The following is a 26,196-nucleotide window of genomic DNA, read 5'->3' as shown; positions in this document are numbered from 1 at the left end:
CTGCATTTGGGATGTTTCCTCCAGGAAGGCACCCAAACAGAAGGTGAACTGAGGTGTGCCCCCTGATGTAGAAATTAAAAGTGGGCAGTCCAACCAATCATCTCCCAGAAAGCAGAGTCAGATACAATTATTGTATCTGTCCATCTTTATATATATCTTCCATGAAAGAGAGAAAGAAAACGAGTAAGGGAGAGAGAGAACAAGAGTGAATGAGAGAGAGAAAGTTCAGAGAAAGTGAGACATGAGAGAGGGTATAGGAAGATATGTGGAGAGGTGGGATATATATATATTGGTGTGTGTGTGTTTTTACAGAGAGAGAGCTGTACTAGTCAGATTACTTCTGTGATAAATGCAGTAATAAACTGTTGCGATCAAGTAGTTATCAGCTTGGTTCGGACAGAGTCTCAGTCCGGTCAGTGAGGGGGCACACTCTCCCATGTTGGCTGAGGACTGGAACGGTTGTTTGGAAAGGCATGTCTCCGTGTGGCTACCTGTTGACGTGACCTGTATCCGCGCTCACTGCGTACCGGGAGCACAGGGTTCGGAGCAGGTTTACTGGTCACAGGAACACGGTCATTCTGACAACATGATTTAAGTTGTAAAGGGACAACAAGTTCCACAAGGAGATGCATCATTCTGGGAGGAATGTTAATGAATCTGGGCCCGACCCTTCCGGGAAGTGCGGATGGAGTGGTGGTGCTCGGGATGGGCACAGGAAGTCAGATGGGCCCCCCTCTTTCCCAACCACCTTGTTTATCCTCGATCAATGTCATTGGAACTGATTAAACACATGCTTTGTGGCAGCACTCCAAACCACACTGCCCTGTGACTCATACCACAGCATCCTTGTGGGTCTGTCCAGACAGCCTGCAGACGTGATCAGGTAGACGAACGTCTGACTCACAGGCAAACGGATACTGCCCAGCGGAACACTTCTATCGACCTGTGAAGGTGCAAATTCTGGTGGTAGGTTGTGGGGACAACTGCTTCACCAGTTCGTATCTGGGCAAGCGGCCAAAAGCGAGAAAGAACCAGGGAGTTTGAACTCACACTAGCCAATCTACACCGTGTCCTGAGGGAATGGATCCGATTGAACACACGGTGCAGGAAGGCGATTCACTTCGGGGCTCTCACCACTAACTCCGGACCCATTCCACATTCTTTTACTGCCTTTGTTTTAACCATTTCTGAACATTCCACACTGTCTCTGACACGGCTTTTCTCGCTGGAGAGTAGAAGGATGAGAGGAGACTTGGTCGAGGTCTACAAGATCATCTGAGGCATAGACAGGGTGGACGGTCAGCACCTGTTTCCCAGGGCAGGATCAGCAAATATCAGTGAACATTTGTACAAAGTGAAGGGAGGGAAGTTTAGGGGAAAGGTCAGGGGTAAGTTTTGCACAGAGCTGTGGGGGCCTGGAATGCCTTGCTGGGGATGGTGGTGGAGGCTGAAGCATTGGGGGCATTTAAATGACTCAGACTGGTCCATGAATATAGGGGTTATGGGTGTGAGATAGGGAAGGGTTAGATTGTTGAGAGGGTTTCTATAGGTCAGCACAACATTTTGGGCTGAAGGGCCTGTACTGTTCTGGTATGTTCTATGTTCAGTTGTGAACTCTGCTCAATAACCCACCAAGTGAGTCACTCACCTGAACATCTAGATTTGACCACGTATCACGCTTGCTTCAAACGTCCTTGCCCCAGGAATCATTGAGGGAGCACAGAAGGGAGCAGGGGGCTGGGGAGGGGGCAGAGCCATCAGTCATCACCCCTCCCACCCAATTCCCACCTGGCAAATGGGCAAATCCATTGAGGATGAGGAGGGATGAGGCTACACCTGGAAGTTTATGGTCATCCAGTTAAATAGCACAGAAGCAGGCCCTTTGGCCCACTCCATCTAGGCCGAGCCATGCCCTGGTCATTCACTTACCTGTCCAGGTGCCCTCTGAAATGCTGTCCCAGCCTCCACCACCTCCCCAGGCAGCTCATTCCAAATGCCAACTGCTCTGTGTGCGAAATGTTTAGCTTTAAACCTCCTCCTCACCTAAAACCCTTGCCCTCTCACCCTACTCTGTGAAACTGGGTATTGACTCTACCTCATCATTTTAATCCGGATGGAGGACTGCCAGCATTGTGAGGGGCAGCAAGGCCAGAGCCTGGGGCTAAGGCTGGGGTTCCTTGAGAGGCGAGGAGAGGGTTATCCTTCTGCCTGGCATACATTGGGAATCTCCTACCCCACTGACACGGGAGTCTCACCTCCCTTACACAACTGCGTTGAATTTGATGAAATTTCAAGTTGGGAAACTGATTTATTGGGATTGGTTTAAATATGTTAATGAAGCATACCATCTCTGTACTAACTGCTCTGACATTAGCCACAGTGAGTAGAAGTGTAATGTTCTGGGCTGGTTCACAGTCCTTGTACTTCTAACCCAGTGCAGAACCTCCCTTTCTTTTGACTAAAACATGAAGGTCCGCAGACACCATGATTTTTTTTTGTCTCTTCGCAGCTTTATTACCAGATCCATACATTCCCATTATTGTACATTGTAACATACACTCTCTACACCCTTTCCACCTCTGTAGCACCTTGTCATTACTCTCCCCCCCCACCCCACCCCATTGTGTGCTGGGCTTCCCCTCAGCCTCAATCCACTAAAATGGAAGGACGGTAGACTTCAGTCCTTCCCCACAGAACCCTTAAATATCTTTTTTATATATTTTTTTATTTTTCACACTGTGAACCATAGCAACCAAAATATGTACAAACGTTTCTCATTAAATTTACACAGTGGCATTTTTTCCCTTTTCTCCCCCTTTCCCTCCCTCCCCTCTACCCACCCCTCCAAAACCCATAAATATTCAACATATACAATACAATAAAACTGTAAAACAATATTTTCACACAAAGGAAAATAAACAAGAAAAATACGTCATCTATTTATTACACATTGAATCTAGTCGTTTTGTCTTCTTATCATTTTCATTCTCATTTTAGGGGATGGAGGTCTGAGGCAAGCCCTCTCTGATATGTTCCATGTACGGTTCCCAAATTTGTTCAAACATTGTGACTTTATTTTTTAAATTATATGTTATTTTTTCCAATGGAATACATTTATTCATTTCCATGCACCGTTGCTGTATTCTCAGGCTCTCTTCCATTTTCCAAGTTGACATTATACATTTGTTTTTCCTATCACTAAGGCGATCATAATGAATATTTTTTGCACTTTATCCAATTTGAGGCCTAATTCTCTACTTCTTATGTTACTTAAAAGAAAGGTCTCTGGTTTTTTTGGTATGTTATTTTTTATAATTTTATTTAGTATCTGATTTAATTCTTCCCAAAACGTATTTACTTTCGTACATGCCCAAGTTGCATGTAATGTTATTCCCATTTTCTTCTTACAGTGAAAACATCTATCTGATAATGTTGAATCCCATTTTTAAAATTTTTGAGCAGTGATATATACCCTGTGTAATGAATTATACTGTATCATGCGTAACCTTGTGTCTATTGTATTCTTCATAGTTCCAGAACATAACTTTTCCCATACTTCATTTTTTATCTTTATGTTTAGATCCTTTTCCCACTTCTGCTTAGGTTTATAGTTTATTTCATTTTCCTTCTCTTGCAGCTTAATGTACATGTTGGTTATAAATCTTTTGATGATCATTGTGTCTGTAATCACATATTCAAAGCTGCTTCCTTCGGGTAATCTCAATTTGTTTCCCAATTTATTGTTTAAATAAGCTTTCAATTGATGATATGCAAACATTGTACCATGAGTTATTCCATATTTGTACTTCAACTGTTCAAATGTTAATAAATTATTTCCCAAAAAAACAGTTTTCTATTCTTTTGATTCCTTTTCTCTCCCATTCTCTAAAGGAAAGGTTGTCTATTGTAAAAGGAATTAGCGGATTTTGCGTCAGTAGTAATTTTGGTATTTGATAATTGTTTTTTTTCCTTTCTAAGTGAATCTTCTTCCAAGTATTAAGTAAATGATGCAATACTGGTGAGTTTTTATATTGCACCAGCTTTTCATTCCACTTATAAAGTATATGTTCCAGTACCTTTTCCCCTATTTTATCTAGTTCTATCTTAGTCCAGTCTGGTTTTTCCTTTGTCTGATAAAAATCTGATAAATACCTCAATTGTGCGGCTCTATATTAATTTCTAAAATTTGGTAACTGTAAACCACCTTGATTATATCTCTCTGTTAATTTATCTAACGTTACCCTTGGATTCCTCCCTTTCCACAAGAATTTCCTTATTATTCTCTTTAGTTCCTTAAAGAATTTTTCTGTTAAGGGAATTGGTAATGTTTGAAATAAGTATTGTATCCTTGGGAACACATTCATCTTAATGCAGTTTACCCTCCCTATCAATGTTAGTGGTAATTCTTTCCAATGTTCTAAGTCTTCCTGCAATTTCTTTATTAGTGGCTGATAATTTAGTTTGTACAAGTGGCTTAGGTTATTATCTAACCTGATCCCTAAGTATAGGATTGCTTGGGCTTGCCATTTAAATGGTGATTCTTTTTTAAATTCTGTATAATCTGCGTTACTCATTGGCATCACTTCACTTTTATTTGCGTTGATCTTGTACCCCGATATTTCTCCATATTCCTTCAATTTCTTATGTAATTCTTTTATTGATATTTCTGGTTCTGTTAAGTATACTATGATGTCATCTGCAAATAAACTGATTTTATACTCCTTCTCCTTTATTTTTATCCATTTTATTTTATTTTCTATTCTTATCAGTTCTGCCAAAGGTTCTATTGCTAAGGCGAACAATGAGGGGGATAGTGGACATCCCTGTCTAGTTGACCTACTTAATTTAAAGTGACTTGATACATATCCATTTACTGTTACCTTCGCCAATGACCCATTATACAATGCTTTAATCCAATTTATATATTTTTCTTGTAGATTGAACTTCTGTAATACTTTAAATAAGTAATTCCACTCTACTCTGTCAAAGGCTTTTTCTGCATCTAGAGCAACTGCCACTTATTTTTTATTTCCTTGAACTGCATGGATTAGATTAATAAATTTGCAGATATTGTCCACTGTTCATCTTTTCTTAATAAATCCAGTTTGATCCTGTTTTACTATTTTAGATACACAATCGGCCAATCTGTTTGCTAATAAGTTCGCTATTATCTTATAGTCAGAGTTAAGTAGAGATATTGATCTATATGATGCTGGTGTTAGTGGATCCTTCCCCGTCTTTGGTATTACTGTAATTATTGCTCTCTTACATGATTCTGGCAAGTTTTGTGTTTCTTCTATCTGGTTCATTACTTCCAGGAGAGGAGGAATTAATAACTCTTTAAATGTTTTATAAAATTCTATTGGAAATCCATCCTCTCCTGGTGTTTTATTGTTTGGCAACTTTTTTAATATATCCTGTACTTCCTCTATTTCAAATGGTTTTATTAGTTTGTTTTGTTCCTCCTTGCAATTTCGGCAGTTCAATTTTAGCTAAAAATTCCTCTATTTTATCACCTTTCCCCTCGTTCTCAGTTTGATACAATTGTTCATAAAATTCCTTAAAATTTTCATTAATCTCTGTTGGGTTATATGTAATTTGTTTGTCCTTTTTCCTTGATGCCAGTATTGTTCTTTTAGCTTGTTCTGTTTAAAGTTGCCAGGCTAATATTTTATGTGTTTTCTCTCCCGGTTCGTAATACTTTTGCTTTGTTTTCATTATGTTCTTCTCCACCTTGTACGTTTGTAATGTTTCGTATTTAATTTTTTTGTCCGCCAATTCTCTCCTGTTCATTATATCATCCCTTTTTACTAGTTCCTTTTCTGTACTTCCTATTTCCCTTTCCAACTGCTCTATTTCCCAATTGTAATCCTTTTTCATCTTAGTCACTGTAATGGAGGATTAAAACCATGTACTCAGATGCCTTTTGCTTATGTGGAACTGACGACACTGGGTCCACACGCAGGTCACCTTACTTTCAGAACTAGCAGATGTAATTAAACTCAGCCATGGGGACTTATCTGAAGATACACTTTGAAATGGAATTCCACCGTGAGGCCCAGGGAAAGCAGTTGTCAAATACGACACTCTGAAATTGACGTATTGGTCACAACCTGTCTTGCTCAAGAAGTTTTAATGAGTCCTTGTATCTACGAGATAAACCAGGATATCATAGCATCCTGCTCCATAATAATTAATCTTCTAAATTGTAGAATAGTATGCTCAGCTTTGATTTTGACTGACAAATGTTAGAGGGAGTGGGTGCATGATTAATTGTTTTTGGGGTATAAAAGTCTGTGGTCCTGCTGCTGAAGTTTAGACTCTCCGAGGGGTGGGAACACCCCTTGTCAAGAAGGAAGAACAGCCAGAGTCCGAGCAACGTCCCGGTCGGGGGAGGTGGAGAAGCTGCTACCAGCGCCCTGACAACCTACTACAAGTGTGCAGTTGTTGCCTCGCTTCGGCAGTTGGGACCAGTCCAAGCGTTGATAAGTATAGTTGGGAAGGGCTTGCATATTGTAGTGTGAAATCAGCTTTTGAATTAGTAATAAACATTTGTATAAACTGAACTGCTCTCGGTGTGTGTGTCTATTTTCTTTCGGTAGCCAAAACACTGTGACCAATCTAAAATGAACAAAATGAGAGGTATAAGTTTACCCAAGACAGTCACATAACTTATTATCTGCCCTCTAATGAAGGCTTTCATTGCATCCCATAATATAAATTTGTCTTTCACTGATCCTGTGTATATTTCAAAATATGTTTTAATTTGGTGTTCAATAAACTCCCTAAATTCCTGCCTTTTAAGTAGCATGGAGTTTAACCTCCATCTATATGTTCTTGGTGGGATGTCCTCCAGTTCTATTGCTAATAACAGGGGTGAATGATCTGATAGTAGTCTAGCTTTAGACTCAGTTTTCCTAACTCTATTTCCTAACAAATTAATCCTTGAGTAAGTTTTGTGCCTACTCGAATAATATGAATATTCCTTCTCTCTTGGGTGTTGCCTCCTCCATATATCCATAAGTTTCATTTCCTGCATTGATTTAACCATAAATTTGGCTTCTTTATTCTTTTTACTTGTCTTTTGTCCAGTTTTATCTAACATTGGGCCAAAATTAAGGTTAAAATCCCCTCCTTTCAATATATTTCCTTCCGTGTCTGCAATCTTCAAAAAATATCCTGCATAAACTTTTAATGCTCCTCGTTAAGTGCGTATATATTGAACAAATTCCAAAATTCTGAGTATATCTGACACTTTATCATTACATACCTCCCTGCCGGATCTATTATTTCCTCCTCTATTTTGATTCATACATTTTTGTTAACTAGTATGGCTACGCCTCTAGCTTTTGAATTATATGATGCTACCATTATGTGTCCTACCCAGTCGCTCTTTAGTCTGTTATGTTCCACTTCAGTTAGATTTCTTCTTCAATAAATTTAGTAGCCTCTTCCTTTTAATTTGGTTTTGTAATCCATTAATGTTTATAGTCATATAGTTCAACATGGCCATCTTATATCTTACATAGATCTGTTTTCCATCTCTTTGCCACCTCCATCCCCCTTTTCCCCATTTTCATCTCTTAGTTTTCTCTTATTATACGACCACACATTTAAGACATAAAGTACCCCCACAGTTCCCACATCCACTAATACCTTAACCCCAAAAGTTCCCCCCCTCTCTGAGTTTCTCCATACCCCTTGCCGGGCAACCATAACTCCCCTTTTCATTTGGGTGGCGACCTTGTTCGCAGCGTCAACTGATTTTGCAGTGACAGTTATTCCCCCTCCACCCAGCCCTCTCCAGAAAACACTTTTTTTTAAACACATATAACAATGTTCTCCCTCTTCTTTTTTTTTTTCACAGACACCATAATTGAAGTAAAAACACATTGCTGGAGAAACTCAGCGGGTCAAACAGTGTCCTTAAACGAGCAAAGATAAAGAAGCAGAACTGACATTTTGGGCTGAGCACGCTTGCTTCCATACCCTGATGAAGGACTCAAGCCCAAAGTGTTGGTTCTGCATCTTTATCTTTGCTATATAAAGTACACGGCGCCTGCCAGCATTCAATTGCCTATCCTAATTTCCCTTGAGAAGGAAGCAGAGAGTTGCTCCAGTTCTTGCGGTCTGGGTGTAGGGAGGGAGTTCTTGACTCTAAGCCAATGACAGTGAAGGAACTGCAAGACTTTTCCCAGTCAGGAAGGAGTGTGTTTTGGAGGACAACTCCCGGGTGTGGGGTTCCCTGCGCCTTTGCTGTCTTTGTTCTACTTGGTGAAGGTTGTTGGTTTGGAAGGTCCCGTCTCTTTGGAGCTGGTTTCGATAATGCAGCCAATCAGTTTCTAAATGATTGTTAAAGCAAAACACCTCCGGTTCACCCAATTCTCCATTATCGCTGGGTCTATATCCTGAACTCCCTCCCCAGTAGCACTGTGGGAGCACCTTCCCAGAAGGACAGCACCAGTTCATGGTGTCTCACATTCCCCCCCACCCCCCCCCCCCACCTCAAGGGGTAGGCAATAGAGGCTGGCCTTGCCAGAAACAAGAATATATCACTAATGAACTTTCAAGGGTCTTCGTTGGATTACAAACAAGTTCCATGGAAACTATGGCTTATTACGACAATGCATCAATCCTGTCCTTCAGGGCTGGTATTTCAAACCCTGACGTCATTCATCTGAGCTGTGTTCATGAGGTTCTGTTTTGCCAAGACATGTCAGTGAAATGCTTGCAACAGTAGTTTGGTAACAGCTGTCAGACAGACGAGGGAACGTCACAAATGAGTCACTTAAAATCCAGTCACTCTTTGCGTTTTACATTAAAGAGTGATTTACAGCCTTGGGGCGCCCATGTTAATGGTCACAAGATGATGATCTTGCGATCTGCTGGCATTGGGGCCTGCTGTTGAGGAAGTCAAGAATCCAGTTGTAGAGGGACGGCAGAGTGATTATACTCCTCCTTCTTGATTCCTCGAATAAAAGCAGCAATGCCATAACTCCTCCTCCAGAACAAGCTCGGGTCTCAGGTCAGCAACATGAGACGTGCTGTCTGTCTATGGTCATAAAACCTATCAGTCACCTTTCTTCTTTGGCTTGGCTTCGCGGACGAAGATTTATGGAGGGGGTAAAAAGTCCACGTCAGCTGCAGGCTCGTTTGTGGCTGACAAGTCCGATGCGGGACAGGCAGACACGATTGCAGCGGTTGCAAGGGAAAATTTGTTGGTTGGGGTTGGGTGTTGGGTTTTTCCTCCTTTGCCTTTTGTCAGTGAGGTGGGCTCTGCGGTCTTCTTCAAAGGAGGTTGCTGCCCGCCAAACTGTGAGGCGCCAAGATGCACGGTTTGAGGCGTTATCAGCCCACTGGCGGTGGTCAATGTGGCAGGCACCAAGAGATTTCTTTAGGCAGTCCTTGTACCTTTTCTTTGGTGCACCTCTGTCACGGTGGCCAGTGGAGAGCTCGCCATATAACAGGATCTTGGGAAGGCGATGGTCCTCCATTCTGGAGACGTGACCCATCCAGCGCAGCTGGATCTTCAGCAGCGTGGACTCGATGCTGTCGACCTCTGCCATCTCGAGTACTTCGACGTTAGGGGTGTAAGCGCTCCAATGGATGTTGAGGATGGAGCGGAGACAACGCTGGTGGAAGCGTTCTAGGAGCCGTAGGTGGTGCCGGTAGAGGACCCATGATTCGGAGCCGAACAGGAGTGTGGGTATGACAACGGCTCTGTATACGCTTATCTTTGTGAGGTTTTTCAGTTGGTTGTTTTTCCAGACTCTTTTGTGTAGTCTTCCAAAGGCGCTATTTGCCTTGGCGAGTCTGTTGTCTATCTCATTGTCGATCCTTGCATCTGATGAAATGGTGCAGCCGAGATAGGTAAACTGGTTGACCGTTTTGAGTTTTGTGTGCCCGATGGAGATGTGGGGGGGCTGGTAGTCATGGTGGGGAGCTGGCTGATGGAGGACCTCAGTTTTCTTCAGGCTGACTTCCAGGCCAAACATTTTGGCAGTTTCCGCAAAGCAGGACGTCAAGCGCTTTGATAGCGCATCAATTACATGACGATAAAATAATCGTGAATCTTAAATGTGTCACTGGAGATTATTGACTGGAAATGAGTTTGGCTAAAGTTGCTAAACATTTTTTTCTGATCAAATATTGTGATTCAGAATAGTTTTACCAATGGTGAAACTGGGTGAGAGGTGAGGGTCGGAACTAGCCGCACATTGGCTAGAGAAGCATTGGATTGAGAAAGGTGAGATTGCTCTGGTACCAAAAAAAGTGAGGAAGGTAGAGAATCCTCCAAAATCATGGGAGATCTTCAATTTTCCACCATCAGAGAGATGGTGTTGAGCAAATTTAAGCAGAAGGTATCACTGCTGGAGTTGAGTCAGGGACCAGATCTGTCAAAATTCAAATTACAAAACTGTGGCAATAAATGTTACTTCCTCTACTTTCATATGTGCAGAACTGGCAAATTATTTCCCCAAGTTAGCTTGTGTTAAAAAAATGCATGTGTAAGTGGAAGTCAGAAACAGGAAGGGAGCTCTCACTGTGAGGTATTGGGAGTCATCTATAGGCCCCCAAAGAGCCCTTGGGACACCGAGGAGCAGCGAAGCAGGCAGATTTTGGACTGTTGCAAAAATAACAGGGTTGATGTGATGAGAGTCTTCAACTTCCCTAATATTGTCTGGCACCTCCTGATGGGCCAGAATTTGTCAGGTGTGACCAAGAAGGATTCCTAACCATCTGACTCAAGGAGGGGTCATACTGAACTTAGTACAGGGTGACAGGCCTCTCAGTGGGGAGGCACTTTGGTATCTGTGACTGCAACTCCCTGACTGTCAGAATAATTATGAACAAGGACAGGAGGAGTCAAAATAGTGTTCAATTGGGAAAGGACTAATTATGATGGGATGAGGCAGGAACTGGGGAGAGTAAATTGGGAACAGATGTTAAATTTAGACATACAGCATGGTAACCCCCACCCAATTAGCACCCCAATAACCTACAACCCCCAGTACATTTTGAACGGTGGGAGGAAACTGGAGCCCCCGGAGAAAACCCACACAGACACAGGGAGAAGGTACAAACTCCTTACAGACAGCACAGGATTCGAACCCCAGTCAGGACCTGATTTCTGGCGCTGTAAAGGCGTTCCACCAACTGCTACGCTAACCATTCTTGGGGGAAAAGTGCAGAAGTAATGTGGAGGATGTTTTGGGATCACTTGCACAGGTTCTAGATAGATTGGTCCCACTGAGAAAGGGAAAAGATGGTCGGATAAAGGAACTATAGTTGGCAAAAAAGGTGAGACAGTGAGTTAAGAGGGAGGAAGCCTTGTCATGTCAAGTAGGAAAATCCTAAGATGTTCTATGCATATGAAGAATAGAAGATGATGAGAGAAAGTAGGGCCATGTGCTTCGAGGCGGAGGAGACGGGAGGTCTTAAATTAATAGCTTGCTTCCATCTCCCCAGGGAGATGGAACTTGATCAATGTGAGGTAAATGATGGGGTGATGAATTGGATTAGTAAATATGCAGACGATACTAAGATAGGTGGAATAGTGGATAATGAAGAAGGTTTTCAAGGATTGCAGAGGGATTTGGGCTGCTTAGAAAAGTGGGCTGAAAAATGGCAGATGGAATTTAATGCTGATAAGTGTGAGGTGCTTCATTTTGGTAAGAAGAATCAGAACAGGACGTACGTGGTAAATGGGAGAGCATTGAGGAATACAGAAGAGCAGAAAGATTTAGGAGTAACGGTACATCGTTCCCTGAAGGTAGAAACTCATGTGAATAGGGTGGTGAAGAAGGCTTTTAGTATGCTGGCCTTTATCAATCATTGCATGGAATATAGGAGTTGGGAGGTGATGTTGAGATTGTATAAGACGTTGGTGCGGCCTCATTTGGAGTTCTGTGTGCAGTTCTGGTCGCCTAATTAGAGGAAGGATATAAACAGAGTGGAGAGAGTGCAGAGAAGGTTTACCAGAATGTTACCTGGGTTTAAGCATCTAGAGTATAGGGAGAGATTGGACAGATTAGGTCTTTATTCTTTGGAGCGAAGAAGGATGAGAGATGACTTAATTGATATCTCCAATATTATGAGGCATCGATCAGATGGACAGTCAGCACCATTTTCTTAAGGTGAGAGAACATCTGTACAAGGTGAGGGTGGAGAAAAGTTTAGGGGAGATATCAGGGGTAAGTTTTTTTTACATAGAGTGTAGTGAGTGCCTGGAATGCATTGCCAGGGGTCGTGGGAGCTGGTACAATGGGGACATTTAAAAGACTATCAGACAGGCACATAGATACAAATAAAATAGAAGGTTATGGTGTAAGGTAGGGAAGGTTTAGTTTGTTGAGTAAGTTCTTACGGGTCAGCACAACATCATGGGCCAAAGGGCCTGTACTGTGCTGTAATTTTCTATGTACTTTTTCTATCCAGCAGCTCATGACAGGGAGACTGAGCCACAATACTAAACGATCAAGAAGGGGTGGGCAGTAGTGGAGGTACAGTTTGATTTCTGATCCCAACATGAAGCAAAGGACCCCCCCCTCCCCCAACAAGTTGAGCACACAGGGCACATGTCTCACTGCAAAGCCTGTTTCTCCAATTAGTTGACAAGTTTGATACCTGATCTTGAATTTGAGGGGCAATAGCAATTAAAATGACCTCTTCTTAGCCCTGGGACATTTATTGTGAAAAATATTGTATATTCAACAGAGGGGAATACTGTTTCCATTGGGATTATCTGCTGGAACATAATGTTTGCACCTATATTTAGATGAGAAAACAGGGAACTTACCAAATTGTTTGCCTGTGTTTGAGAGTTGTGCAGAAGTCCAATTTAAATGACCTTTCTCCTCCAGCTTTCGATTCTGTGATGTGGCACTTCGGGAGATTCAGGTCATGTGTCACCCATGCCTCAGCGAAGTGTTCAGAGTCGTGAGGTTTTAGCTTCAAGTCCCACTCCAGAGACCCGAGAGCCAAGAGCGAATTTGACCAGACAAATCTGAGGGCTTTTGTGGGGTCTCGTATTCATTAAATCAGGCCTGCCCACCACTCCCCTTCCATCCTTTCTCACAGCCAGTATTTCAAAGAAGACCAGAAAGGCTCTCTCTTCAGTTATGTTCACAGGAGCAACGCAAGTTGCTGTTATCACATAGCAGCTTTCTGATTTGAAACCGATTTCTCCCCACTCCTGAGATAAAATAAGATGGCAGGTATTGTCAGATGTATAGTATAATACATACAGATGCATTGAAGTTCTATTTGTAGATTTGCAGCTGTCTTCCCAAGATCACAGCAATGACAGAACGGTCTATGATGGGTTTTATGGTGCTTTCCTCTTCTTCTCACTTATTTCTGAATATTTTGTCCAAATTCCATGAAAGGCATCAATGCCATTCACCTTGACCGTCTGTAAGGGACTGTTCCACGTTATCCACACTGCCTCCTGTCAATTCTCCCCTCGATTTCTCTGCTCCCAGAGAGAGCAGCAGACAAGTCCTTGATTTATCACTCGCTGAAAGTCAGTCCTTCAGTGCATGTTGATTGTTGATCCAGAGGTAGCAGTGATGTAAAGTTTTCATGTCTAGAGATAGTTCATCTGAAAATCCTGAGGGTTAATCCTGCCATCAGTGGGATTCACCACGAAGAGTGCAAAATCTTGCAAATGATCACTTTTAAAATGGGCAGTGAGGCTGTTGGATCTCATCAAAATCATTCAGCTCAGCACAGACTCATGGGCCAAAATGTTCTGTTACTGTGCAGTATGTCTAAATTAAAAAAAAATAAAATTATCACCATGGTTTCCCCTCCACCTCAACCTGGTCTATTTCCCGCACATCTGCTCTCTCGTCCTAATCAGAGTTTAACACTCCTAAACAGTGTTTCCACCCAACTCAAGTCAAGTTTATTATCCCAAGTACAACCCAACGAAACAGCGTTCTCCAGTCCTCAGTGCAAAACATGCAGACACACAACCAGACAAAACACACATACAGACAAACAATACATATGCAGGAGAAGTATTCATAAATGTAAATAAATAAATGAATATTGTTTCATGAATACGAGAGTCTTGGATGGTTCAGCGTTGTCGCTCCCCGTGGGAAGAAGCTGTTCCTCAGCCTGGTCGTGCTGGCTCTGATCCTCCTGTACCTCTTCCCTGATGGGAGCAACTGAAAGATGCTGTGTGCAGGGTAGAAGGGGTCGTCGATGATTTTACATGCCCTCTTCTGACAATTCCTCATCCAGAGAATCATTCTTCACAATTTCCAGCAGCTCCAACGAGATTCCATCTCAGACAATCATCCCCTTGCCTTTCCCCACTTCGAAGGGACTAACCCAGTGGTTCTCAACCTTTTTCTTTCCACTCACATCCCACTTTAAGTAATCCCTAGGTCTTCGGTGCTCTGTGATTAGTAAGGGATTGCTTAAGGTGGTGTGTGCGTGGAAAGAAAGTTTTGAAAATTTCTGTTTTAAACGTATCTAATTGATTCATTATGTGCACGGTTTTATAACTCCAAAGGAAATGGGCCAATGACATTTTTCTCAAGCAAAAATATTTCAGTTACAATTGGGTCTAGAGCAGTGATTCTCAACCTTCCCTTCCCTCTCACATCCCACCTTAAGCAATCATTTACCAATCATAGAGCATCGATGGCCTAGGGATTACTTAAAGTGGGATGTGAGTGGAAAGAAAAAGGTTGAGAACCCATTGATGACATTTGACATTCACTGTCCTCACCAACCACTCCCTGGCTTCCACCACTTTCCTGTACAACCACAAGACTTGCACCACCTGACCTTTTACCTCTTCCTCCAACTATCCAGGGACACAGACAGTCTTTCCAGATGATGCAGAGATGCACTTCCACCAGTATGGCATACGACGTACTGAATTCCTACTGTGGCCTTCTCTCCACAGGAGTAGCCAGACACAGACTGGCGGCTCGCTCTGAGAAGTGCCTGCATTCAGTCCACGGAGGCAAGTCAGAGCTGGCTCTTCAATTCTCCCTCCCAACGCTTACTTTGACATCAGTCTATGAAGTTACTAGTCTGATCTCAGAAGCTGAGCAAGCTCAGGACTGCTCAGTACTTGGAGGGGAGACTGCCTAGGAACACCAGGTGCTGTAGGTTTCTGTGAGGGGCACTGGACAAAGTGGAAACTTTCTGTCTGCCTTATAGTAGACAAAAGTTAAAGAATTTCATGTACATTAAACTATAAATAGTATTATGTGACAATAATGGAACCTTTATCTTTACAGTGAGGCCTGATTGAAGCTTGAGGAACAGCAACTCATCTGTCTGGGGACATAAGATCATAAGAAATGAGATGAGGGGGGTTGGCCTTTGAGGAAGGAGAGATTGAGTCACAGTACTCACTGGAATTTAGGCGATCTTATACAAATACATAAAATTTTGAAAAGAATACCTAAGATAGAGGCGGGGGGAGGGGGGAGAGTAGAACTAAGGGACATAGCTTCAAGATTCAGAGTGGTAGATTTAGGGCAGAGATTCAGAGACAAACAGGAGTCGGCCATCCGGCCCATCGAGCCTGCTCTACCATTCAATGTGATCATGACAGATTTTTTTTTCAAACTTTATTTATTGAAAAAAATTATTGGTAAACTTACAACATACACTTCACAACAAAATTTTTATATATAGATGAAAATAAGACCCCCCCCCACCCCTTCAGCCAGCTCTCTTAAGGAGAGAGCCAAAGAAATATATATTTTTAAAAAACTTAAAAAAAAAGAATAAAATAAATCACTCTAAATGCATATATTCCAAATATTATGACCACTTATTAACAAAAAAAGAATAATTATCATGCAAAATATAAGTAATTTTATCCATAACAATATAAGCTTTCATTGCATTATGCCATCACATTATACTAATCACTGTCTTATCCTTCCAAGTACTTGCTATACATTTTCGAGCTACGGACAATGCTAAATATACAAATGCGATTTGAAATTTATCCAACCCCAATCCCTTTAAAGGAATCACATAACCCAGTAAAAAAAAGAGATGGATCTAATGGTAACTTAATTTCTTCTCAAAATGGTTGTACATACATACAAGACCAAACAGCATGTAAAAAAGTTCCAACACACGTACCACATCTAAAACAGGAATCTGAATTACTAAGGCTATATTTTTTCAATTTCTCAGGAGTTAAATATAACTGTTGTAAAAAATTATAATTAACCATTCCATATCGTGCATTTGTCAATCTAGTAATCAGGGGTTTTTACAAGGCTCTAAAAGCTGTGTACGGCCCCTCACCCCAAGTCCAAAGCCCGCTGCGCAGCTCAGACGGCAAAGTCCTCCTCAGCGACAAGATCTCCATCCTCAACCGATGGTCAGAACACTTCCAATCTCTTTTCAGTGCCAACTGCTCAGTCCAAGATTCCGCCCTGCTCCAGCTCCCTCAACAGCCCCTAAGGCTAGAGCTGGATGAGGTCCTCACCCGGGAAGAGACATATAAGGCAATTGAACATCTGAAAAGTGGCAAAGCAGCAGATATGGATGGAATCCCCCCAGAGGTCTGGAAGGCTGGCAGCAAAACTCTGCATGCCAAACTGCATGAGTTTTTCAAGCTCTGCTGGGACCAAGGAAAGCTGCCTCAGGACTTTCGTGATGCCATCATCATCACCCTGTACAAAAACAAAGGCGATAAATCAGACTGCTCAAACTACAGGGGAATCACGCTGCTCTCCATTGCAGGCAAAATCTTCGCTAGGATTCTCCTAAATAAAATAATACCTAGTGTCGCCGAGAATGTTCTCCCAGAATCACAGTGCGGCTTTCACGCAAACAGAGGAACTACTGACATGGACTTTGCCCTCAGACAGCTCCAAGAAAAGTGCAGAGAACAAAACAAAAGACTCTACATCACCTTTGTTGACCTCACCAAAGCCTTCGACACCGTGAGCAGGAAAGGGCTTTGGCAAATACTAGAGCGCATCGGATGCCCCCCAAAGTTCCTCAACATGGTTATCCAACTGCATGAAAACCAACAAGGTTGGGTCAGATACAGCAATGAGCTCTCTGAACCCTTCTCCATTAACAATGGCGTGAAGCAAGGCTGCATTCTCGCACCAACCCTCTTTTCAATCTTCTTCAGCATGATGCTGAAACAAGCCATGAAAGACCTCAACAACGAAGACGCTGTTTACATCCGGTACCGCACGGATGGCAGTCTCTTCAATCTGAGGCGCCTGCAAGCTCACACCAAGACACAAGAGCAACTTGTCCGTGAACTACTCTTTGCAGACGATGCCGCTTTAGTTGCCCATTCAAAGCCAGCTCTTCAGCGCTTGACGTCCTGTTTTGCGGAAACTGCCAAAATGTTTGGCCTGGAAGTCAGCCTGAAGAAAACTGAGGTCCTCCATCAGCCAGCTCCCCACCATGACTACCTTCCCCCCCACATCTCCATCGGGCACACAAAACTCAAAATAGTCAACCAGTTTACCTATCTCGGCTGCACCATTTCATCAGATGTAAGGATCGACAATGAGATAGACAACAGACTCACCAAGGCAAATAGCGCCTTTGGAAGACTACACAAAAGAGTCTGGAAAAACAACCAACTGAAAGACCTCACAAAGATAAGCGTATACAGAGCCGTTGTCATACCCACACTCCTGTTCGGCTCCGAATCATGGGTCCTCTACAGGCATAACCTACGGCTCCTAGAACGCTTCCACCAGCGTTGTTTCCGCTCCATCCTCAACATTCATTGGAGTGACTTCATCCCTAACATCGAAGTACTCGAGATGGCAGAGGCCGACAGCATCGAATCCACGCTGCTGAAGATCCAACTGCACTGGGTAGGTCACGTCTCCAGAATGGAGGACCATCGCCTTCCCAAGATCGTGTTATATGGCGAGCTCTCCACTGGCCACCGTGACAGAGGTGCACCAAAGAAGAGGTACAAGGACTGCCTAAAGAAATCTCTTGGTGCCTGCCACATTGACCTCCGCCAGTGGACTGATCTCGCCTCAAACCGTGCATCTTGGCACCTCACAGTTCTGTGGGCAGCAACCTCCTTTGAAGAAGACCGCAGAGCCCACCTCACTGACAAAAGACAAAGGAGGAAAAATCCAACATCCAACCCCAACCAACCAATTTTCCCTTGCAACCGCTGCAACCGTGTCTGCCTGTCCCGCATCGGACTTGTCAGCCACAAACGAGCCTGCAGCTGATGTGGACATTTACCACCTCCATAAATCTTCGTCCGCGAAGCCAAGCCAAAGAAGAACTCTATCATAACACATATCCATCCAGTAGTCTTCAGGAAAAACAAAAGTTAAGTCATTTTCCCATTTAAACTTAGATTTCTCCCATTCCAACTTGTCCATATTATCTTGTAACACTTGATACATAACAGAAATATAACCCTTTTTAAGCACAGAAGAAATCAAAGACTCAAACTCTGACAATACAGGTAAAACCATCTCTCTACCATACTTTTTTTTTCGACAATGACAGATTTGATGATCAGCTCCTCTCCACCTACCTGCCTTTTCCCCGTATCCCTTAATTCCTCTACCATGTAAAAATCTATCCAACCCTGTTTTAAATATACTTACTAAGGTCACCTCCTCTGCTTCAGTGAAAAGTGAATTCCACAGATTCCCCGTCCTCTGGGAAAAGCAGTTCCCACTCATCTCCATCCCAAATCTACTACCCTGAATCCTGAGTCTATGTCCCCAAGTTCTCATCTCACCTACCAATAGAAACAAATTACCTACCTCTACCTTATCTATGCCTTTTGTACTTTAGTTTGTTTCTATAAGATCCCCTCTCATTCCTCTGAATTCCAGTGAGTACAGTCCCAGACGACTCAATCTCTCCTTATCGTCCAACCCCTTCATCCCTGGAATCAACCTGGTGAACCTCCTCTGCACCGCCTCCAAAGCCAAAACATCCTTCCTCAAGTCAGGAGACCAGAACTGCATGCGGTACTGAATTATGCTGTACATAATCCATCTGTGATGTTGGCTCAGTTTTTCCTGAATTTCACCACATTTTATGTTCATTATTTCCTCACTCTATAACTGTCTTCATTTCATAATTTCAACATTTTTTGCTCTATTTTTCTCTCTGTCACCATTAGCCACCAACCAGTGACGTCTACAATTGACCTCAGCAACAAGGACCTCACTCAGACATAATCCTCCACCCTCCCTGCAACTTTAAATTGACTTGTTTCTTTCTTCTCTGATTCTGACCAAGAGTTTTCAACTTGAAACGTCGACCAAGCTTCTTTCTCTGCAGATGCTGATGGACCTCTAGAGAGCGCCCCAACTTCTCTTCCACTGAGAAAGGACCCAAGCATTATCGTCAAAGAAACATGGCCAGGTCCATCGTAGACTGTGACTTCCCGTCCACTGCAGACATCTATGAGAGTCACTGCCTCAAGAAAGCAGCCAACATCACCCTGGTCACAACCTCTTCTCACTGCTCCCTTCGGGCAGGAAGTTTAGAAGCCTGAAGACCTGGACCTCGAGGTTCAAGTTTATTGCCAACATCTACCAGGCTCTTGAACCTCCCCTTGTTACACTGATCAGCGACTGCTCCAACACCACAAAAGGACCATCTCCACTATTGCAAAGTCACTTGTTTTTGCACTAGGATTACTAAATATTCATTATCCTCTTATTTTTGTCTTTTTGAAATTCAATGAAGTTTACTATTATAAATTATTTTTACAAGTACCCGTTCAGCTGCAGCAGGTAAGAATCCTGGTGACATGTACGCTGAACAATATTTTCATTACCATTATCCTGCTGTTGGATCCATAGCATAAAGAAGATGGAGCAATTCATTTATAAATGGAATTCTAAATTACTATTTATTTATAATTCACCTACTTTGAGCCATTTAATTGAATTATGGAGTATGATAAATGAGGAAATGTCAGGTAAGACACCCTTGTATTAGAATAAACAACTTTTGAAAATATGGGATCAGAAAGGAATTAAGACTGTACGAGATTATTATGAAGCTGGTCATAGAATTACTTTCAAAGAATGAAAGAAAAATCTGAAATACCACAGAGTCCCCTTTTTTGTTATTACCAAGTAAGAGATTTATTATTGGATGATTTTGGACATGTTACCAAGGCAGTCAAAATTTGAAATTCTACTTCTGGAAGGCAGAGAAATGTATTTGTTCTGGTGGAGTCACGTGATGGAGGAGTGGCCAGTAGGGTAAAACCAGCCCTCTCCAGAAAAGAAGAAAACAAGTTAAGAAAAGGCAAAGTTCAATAAACACAAAATATAAGAAATAAAAGATAAAGTTGCAGAGAAGAGAAAGAAAATGGCGCCTAAGAAGAAAAAGTAAAAACAACGGGGAAAAAAGACGCTGGAAAATAAAGGAGAAGGTCTTACCTGCACAAAGGAACAGGGAGCCGTGGTGGCGAAGAGCGCCCGATATCTGAGGTTGGTGTCGGCCCTGCGGAGTCACGACCCCCCCTGACCGGTGGACTGCAAAAATGGCTCTTTAAGCCAAACAAAAGTGCGCAGTGTGCAATCTAAGGTGAAGGAAAACACCGACGGGAGAGGGGCTCAGCCGAGGAACGGGCAACCACCGCGTGACCAGCTGAGGGATGTCCGACACCAGGGCTCTCAGCTGGAAGATGAGGAAAGCGGCAGGAGAGGGGGTAGTGAAGTACCAGGTGAGAAAGAAAGTCAATGGAGTGAAAGGAAAGAGGAGCAGCAGCAGGAGGCTCAACAGATGAGCAGCTCAGAAGGAGAGGACCAACAGCAAGAGGCCAAGCAAGAGGAGGCCCGACAAAGTGAGACAAGCAACTCATCAGAAAAATCAGAAGAGACACAGATACAAGGAAGAGAAGAAGAAGACACAAACACAGGTACAGACACAGAAGAAGAGGAAGAAGAAGACCAAGATCTTCACAGATAGATAGAAGGTAAAATAGATGGACAGAATATAGATAAAGCTTTTTTTGAAGAACAAATGAGAGCATTAAAAGAATGGTCGTCATTAGAATTTAGTCAAATTAAAAGAAAAATGAAAAGTACAGAAGATAAAATACAAAGTTTAGAGCTGGTCATGTCAGAAATAGGGAAAAGAGTAGAGTGTGGAAGAACAAGAAACGGCTGTAGAAATGGAAGTAAACGACTTAAGAGGAAAATTGGAAGAAAGTGACAAAAAAATTAAAGAGACACAAGAGTTGTTATCTCAGAAAATTGATATGTTGGAAAATTATAGAAGGCGAAACAACATAAAAATAGTGGGCCTGAAGGAAGATGAAGAAGGCACAGATATGAAGGAATTTATAAAAGGATGGATCCCAAAGGTTCTGGGAACAACAGAAATGCAGGAAGGAATGGAAATAGAAAGGGCTCACAGAGCATGAGCTCCGAAACCACAGACACATCAAAAACCAAGATCCGTTTTAGTAAAATTTTTGAGATATACGACAAGAGAAAATATACTGGAACGAGCAAGGAATAAAATTAGAGAAGATAATAAACCATTGGAATACAAGGGTCAAAAAATATTTTTTTACCCAGACATAAGTTTTGAACTCTTAAAGAAGAGGAAGGAGTTTAACACAGCAAAATCGATCCTATGGAAAAAAAGGTTATAAATTTATGTTAAGACATCCAGCTGTGCTTAAAATATTTATACCCACGGAGCAAAACAGACTGTTCTCGGATCCAGAGGAAGCGCAAGAATTTGCAGAATGCCTGCAGGACAGAAGGAGAGATGAAGAGATGTAACAAGAACAAAGAACGGCGATAAAATACATAGAAAGATGTAAAAATAATGTATATGTAAGAACTAAAAAAGGGAAGAAAAGTGAAGAAAGGAAGTAAGGGGGAAAAAAAGCGGATGAGCTTTGTTATGTGTAAAAAAAAAAGTGTTTTCTGGGGGGGTTGGGGGGGAGAGAATAACCATCACTGCGAAATCAGTTGACGCTTGCAAGCGGGTTCACAATCCAAATGGAGAGGGGAGTTGTGGTTGCCTGGCAAGGGATAAGGGGCAAGATATTTGGGGTTAAGGGAATATTGGATGGGGGAGTTGTTGGAGTATTTTATGTTTTAAATGTGTTATCATACAATGAGTTTAAAAAGGGAAAACTGAGAGATGAAAATGGGGAAAAGGGGGATGGTGGTGGTGAGGAAACAGAAATGAGGTGTAAACAGGATATGAGATGGTCAGATAACAAATGTGAACTCTGCAATACAGAGAGAAAAAAAATCAGTAAAGTCCACAAGAGTCTGAAAATGAGTCCCTGATTGAGTTTGTTATTGAGGAGACTGATCGTGGAGGGGTAGCGGCTGTTCCTGAACCTGGTGGTGTGAGTCTTGTGGCACTAATACCTCTTTCCTGATGGCAGGAGTGAGAACAGAGCGTGTGCTGGGTGGGGTGGGTCGCTAATGGATGGCAGCATTCCCTGTAAATGTTCTCAATGGTGGGGTGGGTTTTACCCGTGATGTCCTGGGCTGTGTCCACTACCTTTTGGAGGTCTTTATGCTCAGCGGTATTGGTGCCCCCATACTGGACCATGAAGCAGTGGTCAGCACACTTTCCACTCTTTGCCAGGGAGTCTGATGTCATACCTAACCTCAGAAACTCCTTAGGAAGTAGAAGGTACTTGACTTCTCTGCCCAAACCTGCATCCTGTCTATATCCTTTTGCAACCTACAACAACCTTCTACATTATCCACAACACCTCTAACCTTTGTATCATCCACATACCTATTGACCCACTCCTCCATCAACTTCTGAAAATAAAACAAAAATGCAGATGCTGGAAATCTGAAATAAAAGCATAAAATCTGGAAAGTCTCTGTGTTCCCGGCAATCACTGATGCCAAGCCATCTTCCCTTACCTGCAACAATCTCAAGCCATGAACACAGTTTCTGGGGGAACGTTGGATTTTCAAGGATTTGCTATCACTCAACGAAATGAATCAGACTGAGGTAGACATGAAAGTGGTGAAGGCAGATTGTTGTTGGGACTGGTCTTGGCCTCATTCACCACCCAGCACAGAGAGACAGCGGCAGTCTCTGATTTGCCCACTTTTGTGAACATGTTGTTTCCCCAACTATGTTTGTTCCCTGAGATTAATACTTGTGCAAGTTTACATTTTACAGAAAATCTTAGTTAAATTTCATTCCAAGCCAGAAGTAAACTTCACCTTTTTCTGGCAATTATTTTAATTTCATTATTTCAATGAAACGCAACCAACCACGTTGGTGAAATTTCCAAGCAAACTGGTGTGGAGTTCTGAATCTCCTTTCCAATCAGTAAAAAAGACCTCTACTGAATAGTTTGACTTTTCTTGCAACAATGTTCTGACAAGTTCCAAACTGTGGGCTGTGGATTTTGGGGGATGGGGTTGAGGTCAAGGTTCTTCCCCTGAAGGTCAGAACCTGGTCAAAGACGGGCTGAGGACATTTGGCAGCAGCCACCACCACCAGCAGGAAGGGTGAACGGGTTTGTTGACAGCTCCCTGGTGTGGAATGGAAATTCACTGCTGGATTGAGGCAAGATCAAGTTTCACTGCATGAACCTTCACCTACTATTTTTCACTTTCTCAGGGATATACAACCCATTCTGCAAAACATTTATAGCACCAAGATTAAATTAAATCACACTTCCTTTATCTAAGAATATGGAACTGAAAAAAAAATCCTGGAACAGGTCATTTGATGTCCAGCACTTTATTGCAGATTTAAATAGATGTAACCCATCTTTTTAAAAATGTATTGTTTTTATTTATTAGTTAGAACATAGAACCCTACAGTACAGTACAGTACAGGTCTTCAGCCCACGATGTTGTGCCGACCTACATATTCCTACTAAAGATACTAAACCCTCCCTACCCCTTAAACCCTCTATTTTTCTTCTATCCATGTGCCTAACAGTCACTTAAATGCCCCTAATGTTCCAGCCTCCACCACCAAGGCATTCCTACTCAAGCTCTTTCTGAGAGCTGGGGTGAAGGGCTTTGTTGATGGTGAACAAACATGCCACGATAGCACCGTATTAAACTTTGAGCTGAAGGCTCAATGTCAGGAATGTAACACACTTGAGAGCAAAACTAGAATATGCCAGGTGCCGATAAATAAATCTTACTACTTTATGAATGGCACCCAAATCATCCATCTTGTTCTTCAAAGCAAGTTTAAAATGGTTTTTTGTCCAGTTATTACAAAACTGGTTCGAAATAGTAATCATTATTTCAGATTTATATTCATGCAAGAGTCGACCTTCAATTTTTTACCCCAAAAATTGCGTGTATGACCCTTGTAAAAGTTAACTGCCCTATTTTTGACCCAACCACTCATCCATCTGAGGTCCTGAATGCAAATTCTTCCCCCTAGGCCACCCACCCATCCAAGCTCCCAACGCCCCAACCACAGACATACCACCCAGTCCCAGCCATCTGAGATCCCGACCACGGATTCTCCCTCCCGGCTAACCACCCATCTGAGCTCCTGATGCCCTGACTGTGGACTTACCACCTGGTCCCACCCATCCAAGCACCCAACATCTTGGACGACACAGATATTTCACAAGGTCAAAGGTCTGACCCCTGTAAAAGTTGACCCCCCCCCCCCCTCACCTTTTGGCCCGAAAAAGTGGTCCAAAAAATTTAACGATTACATGAGTATACAGTATATGGTAATTCAGTCAGTTATTTCAGTTTTGGCAATCTAAATTAAAACTAAAAGCTTTCTGGTGCCATAACTGATTTGTTTGCAGAATTGGCCTGGAGTTTCTATCAAAAATGATGCCAAGAATCTTTACAAATCAAATAAGACAGCAACTTTTGGAGCCCAGACATTCCAGTTAAATGTGAATATTCAGAAGGAAGTTGTCCAGTTTGGCCAGTGCCTCCAGATTGGCAGTATCTCACCAGAAATCTTGGCAGTAGACAAGCAAGCCCGTCCCTCACTGCTTACCCTCAAGACGAGTTGAATGAGTTAAGCTTAAGCCTCCAGGTGCAAGTGCAGTGAGTGTTGGTGGATCACACATCAGCTGCTGTCTGAGTAGATCTGAGAAGCTGAGTGAGGGGGAAGAAGTTCCCATTCCTAACCTTCTGTCATTACCCGGCTTAACTCACATTCCCTTCCACACATGGTTAACTGTGGGATGACCAGGCAGCTGACCACAGGGTTAAAGGAGAAAAGAATGCAAAGACCCAGCACAGCTGAGACGCTGAACTTGAACACAGCCCTGTCAGGGAGTACCCTGAGAGAGGTAACCCATGGACCATTCAGTGACAGGTAGAGTGATTCTCACACACTCAGACTGGACAGAGGGTGAACCCATTCCTCTGACACGATGACCAGCCAAGTCCTGCACTATCAGGCCCAGGAGACACAATGGAATCCAGGGTGAAACACGGAAGTCTGCAGATGCTGTAATTGTAGTAAAAACACAAAGAAATGCTAGAGGAACTCAGTCAACCTCACAGTGTCCATAGGAGGTGAAGATATATAGCTGAGGATTCAGGCCTGAGGTCTTCGTCAAGGAATAAATAAAGAACAGGAAAGGCCAGAGGAAGTGTTTCTTGGAGGAGTCAGCATGGGCATTAACACCCTGATTTCTCACTTACTCTCCTTCCATTGGGGAGGAAGCAGTGATGAACAACCCTCGGACGAAGCTGTCAGTAGCAAGGGCACTCTGGTGTCAGTCAGTTACCTGGTGCATGTGTGAGCTGCCTCCTGAACCATTGATGTTTCTGTGAAAATTGGGGCCACTCCATGGTAATCTGTGTTTGTCGTGGTTCTACAGGGTCTGGGTGAAGGTGTGGTCAGGGGATGGGAAGGAATGGCTTAGGGTGGTGGGCTTGAGGGAAGGCTGGGGGACCATTTGCAGGTGTGCTTGTTGGTGGTAAGGATTGTCCTCATCAGTTGAATCAAACTCTAATCATTTACTGATAAATTGGTGTGTTGCCTTACTGAGAATTGGTGGCACATTTCAACTCTGTTGCTTTATCTACAGAGTAGAAGAACAAGGAAGCCATGATAACCCTTCCTTACACACTGCTAGTCCACAGTCCTGGACTCCATACTTTGGGGAGTTTTGAAGGCTGCAGATAGGATTCAGAATTCCCAAAGTGATTAAGGGAGTTGGCTAGAGATGTTAGAGTTGCTGTCCTTGGGAGGGAAGAGTTTGCGAGCGGATCCAAGAGA

The 26,196-nt window shown here is 42.8% G+C and overlaps 1 protein-coding gene across 13 annotated transcripts in view; it reads right to left on the bottom strand.

Moving 5' to 3' along the window:
• The window catches only part of LOC138765252 (laminin subunit beta-3-like), a 145,810-nt gene that overhangs the window by 63,603 nt on the left and 56,011 nt on the right, over nucleotides 1-26,196 (bottom strand). For 6 of the 13 annotated variants that reach the window (XR_011358548.1, XR_011358547.1, XM_069942275.1 and 3 more), the window contains exon 3: nucleotides 12,800-13,772. The exons of 2 other annotated variants lie outside the window; for them this stretch is intronic. The gene's annotated coding sequence lies outside the window, so the exon portion shown is untranslated. Of the gene's footprint in view, nucleotides 1-12,799; nucleotides 13,773-18,605; nucleotides 18,985-20,408; nucleotides 20,430-26,196 lie in introns of those variants that run through there. 5 more of the 13 variants (XM_069942270.1, XM_069942265.1, XM_069942266.1 and 2 more) reach the window with 5 other exon arrangements.

The sequence above is a fragment of the Narcine bancroftii genome, chromosome 5, assembly GCF_036971445.1.
Source record: "Narcine bancroftii isolate sNarBan1 chromosome 5, sNarBan1.hap1, whole genome shotgun sequence".
In the NCBI taxonomy this organism is placed as follows: domain Eukaryota; kingdom Metazoa; phylum Chordata; class Chondrichthyes; order Torpediniformes; family Narcinidae; genus Narcine; species Narcine bancroftii.
The sequence above is the reverse complement of the archived record's forward strand: the minus strand, read 5'-3'. Positions and strand labels throughout refer to the sequence as shown.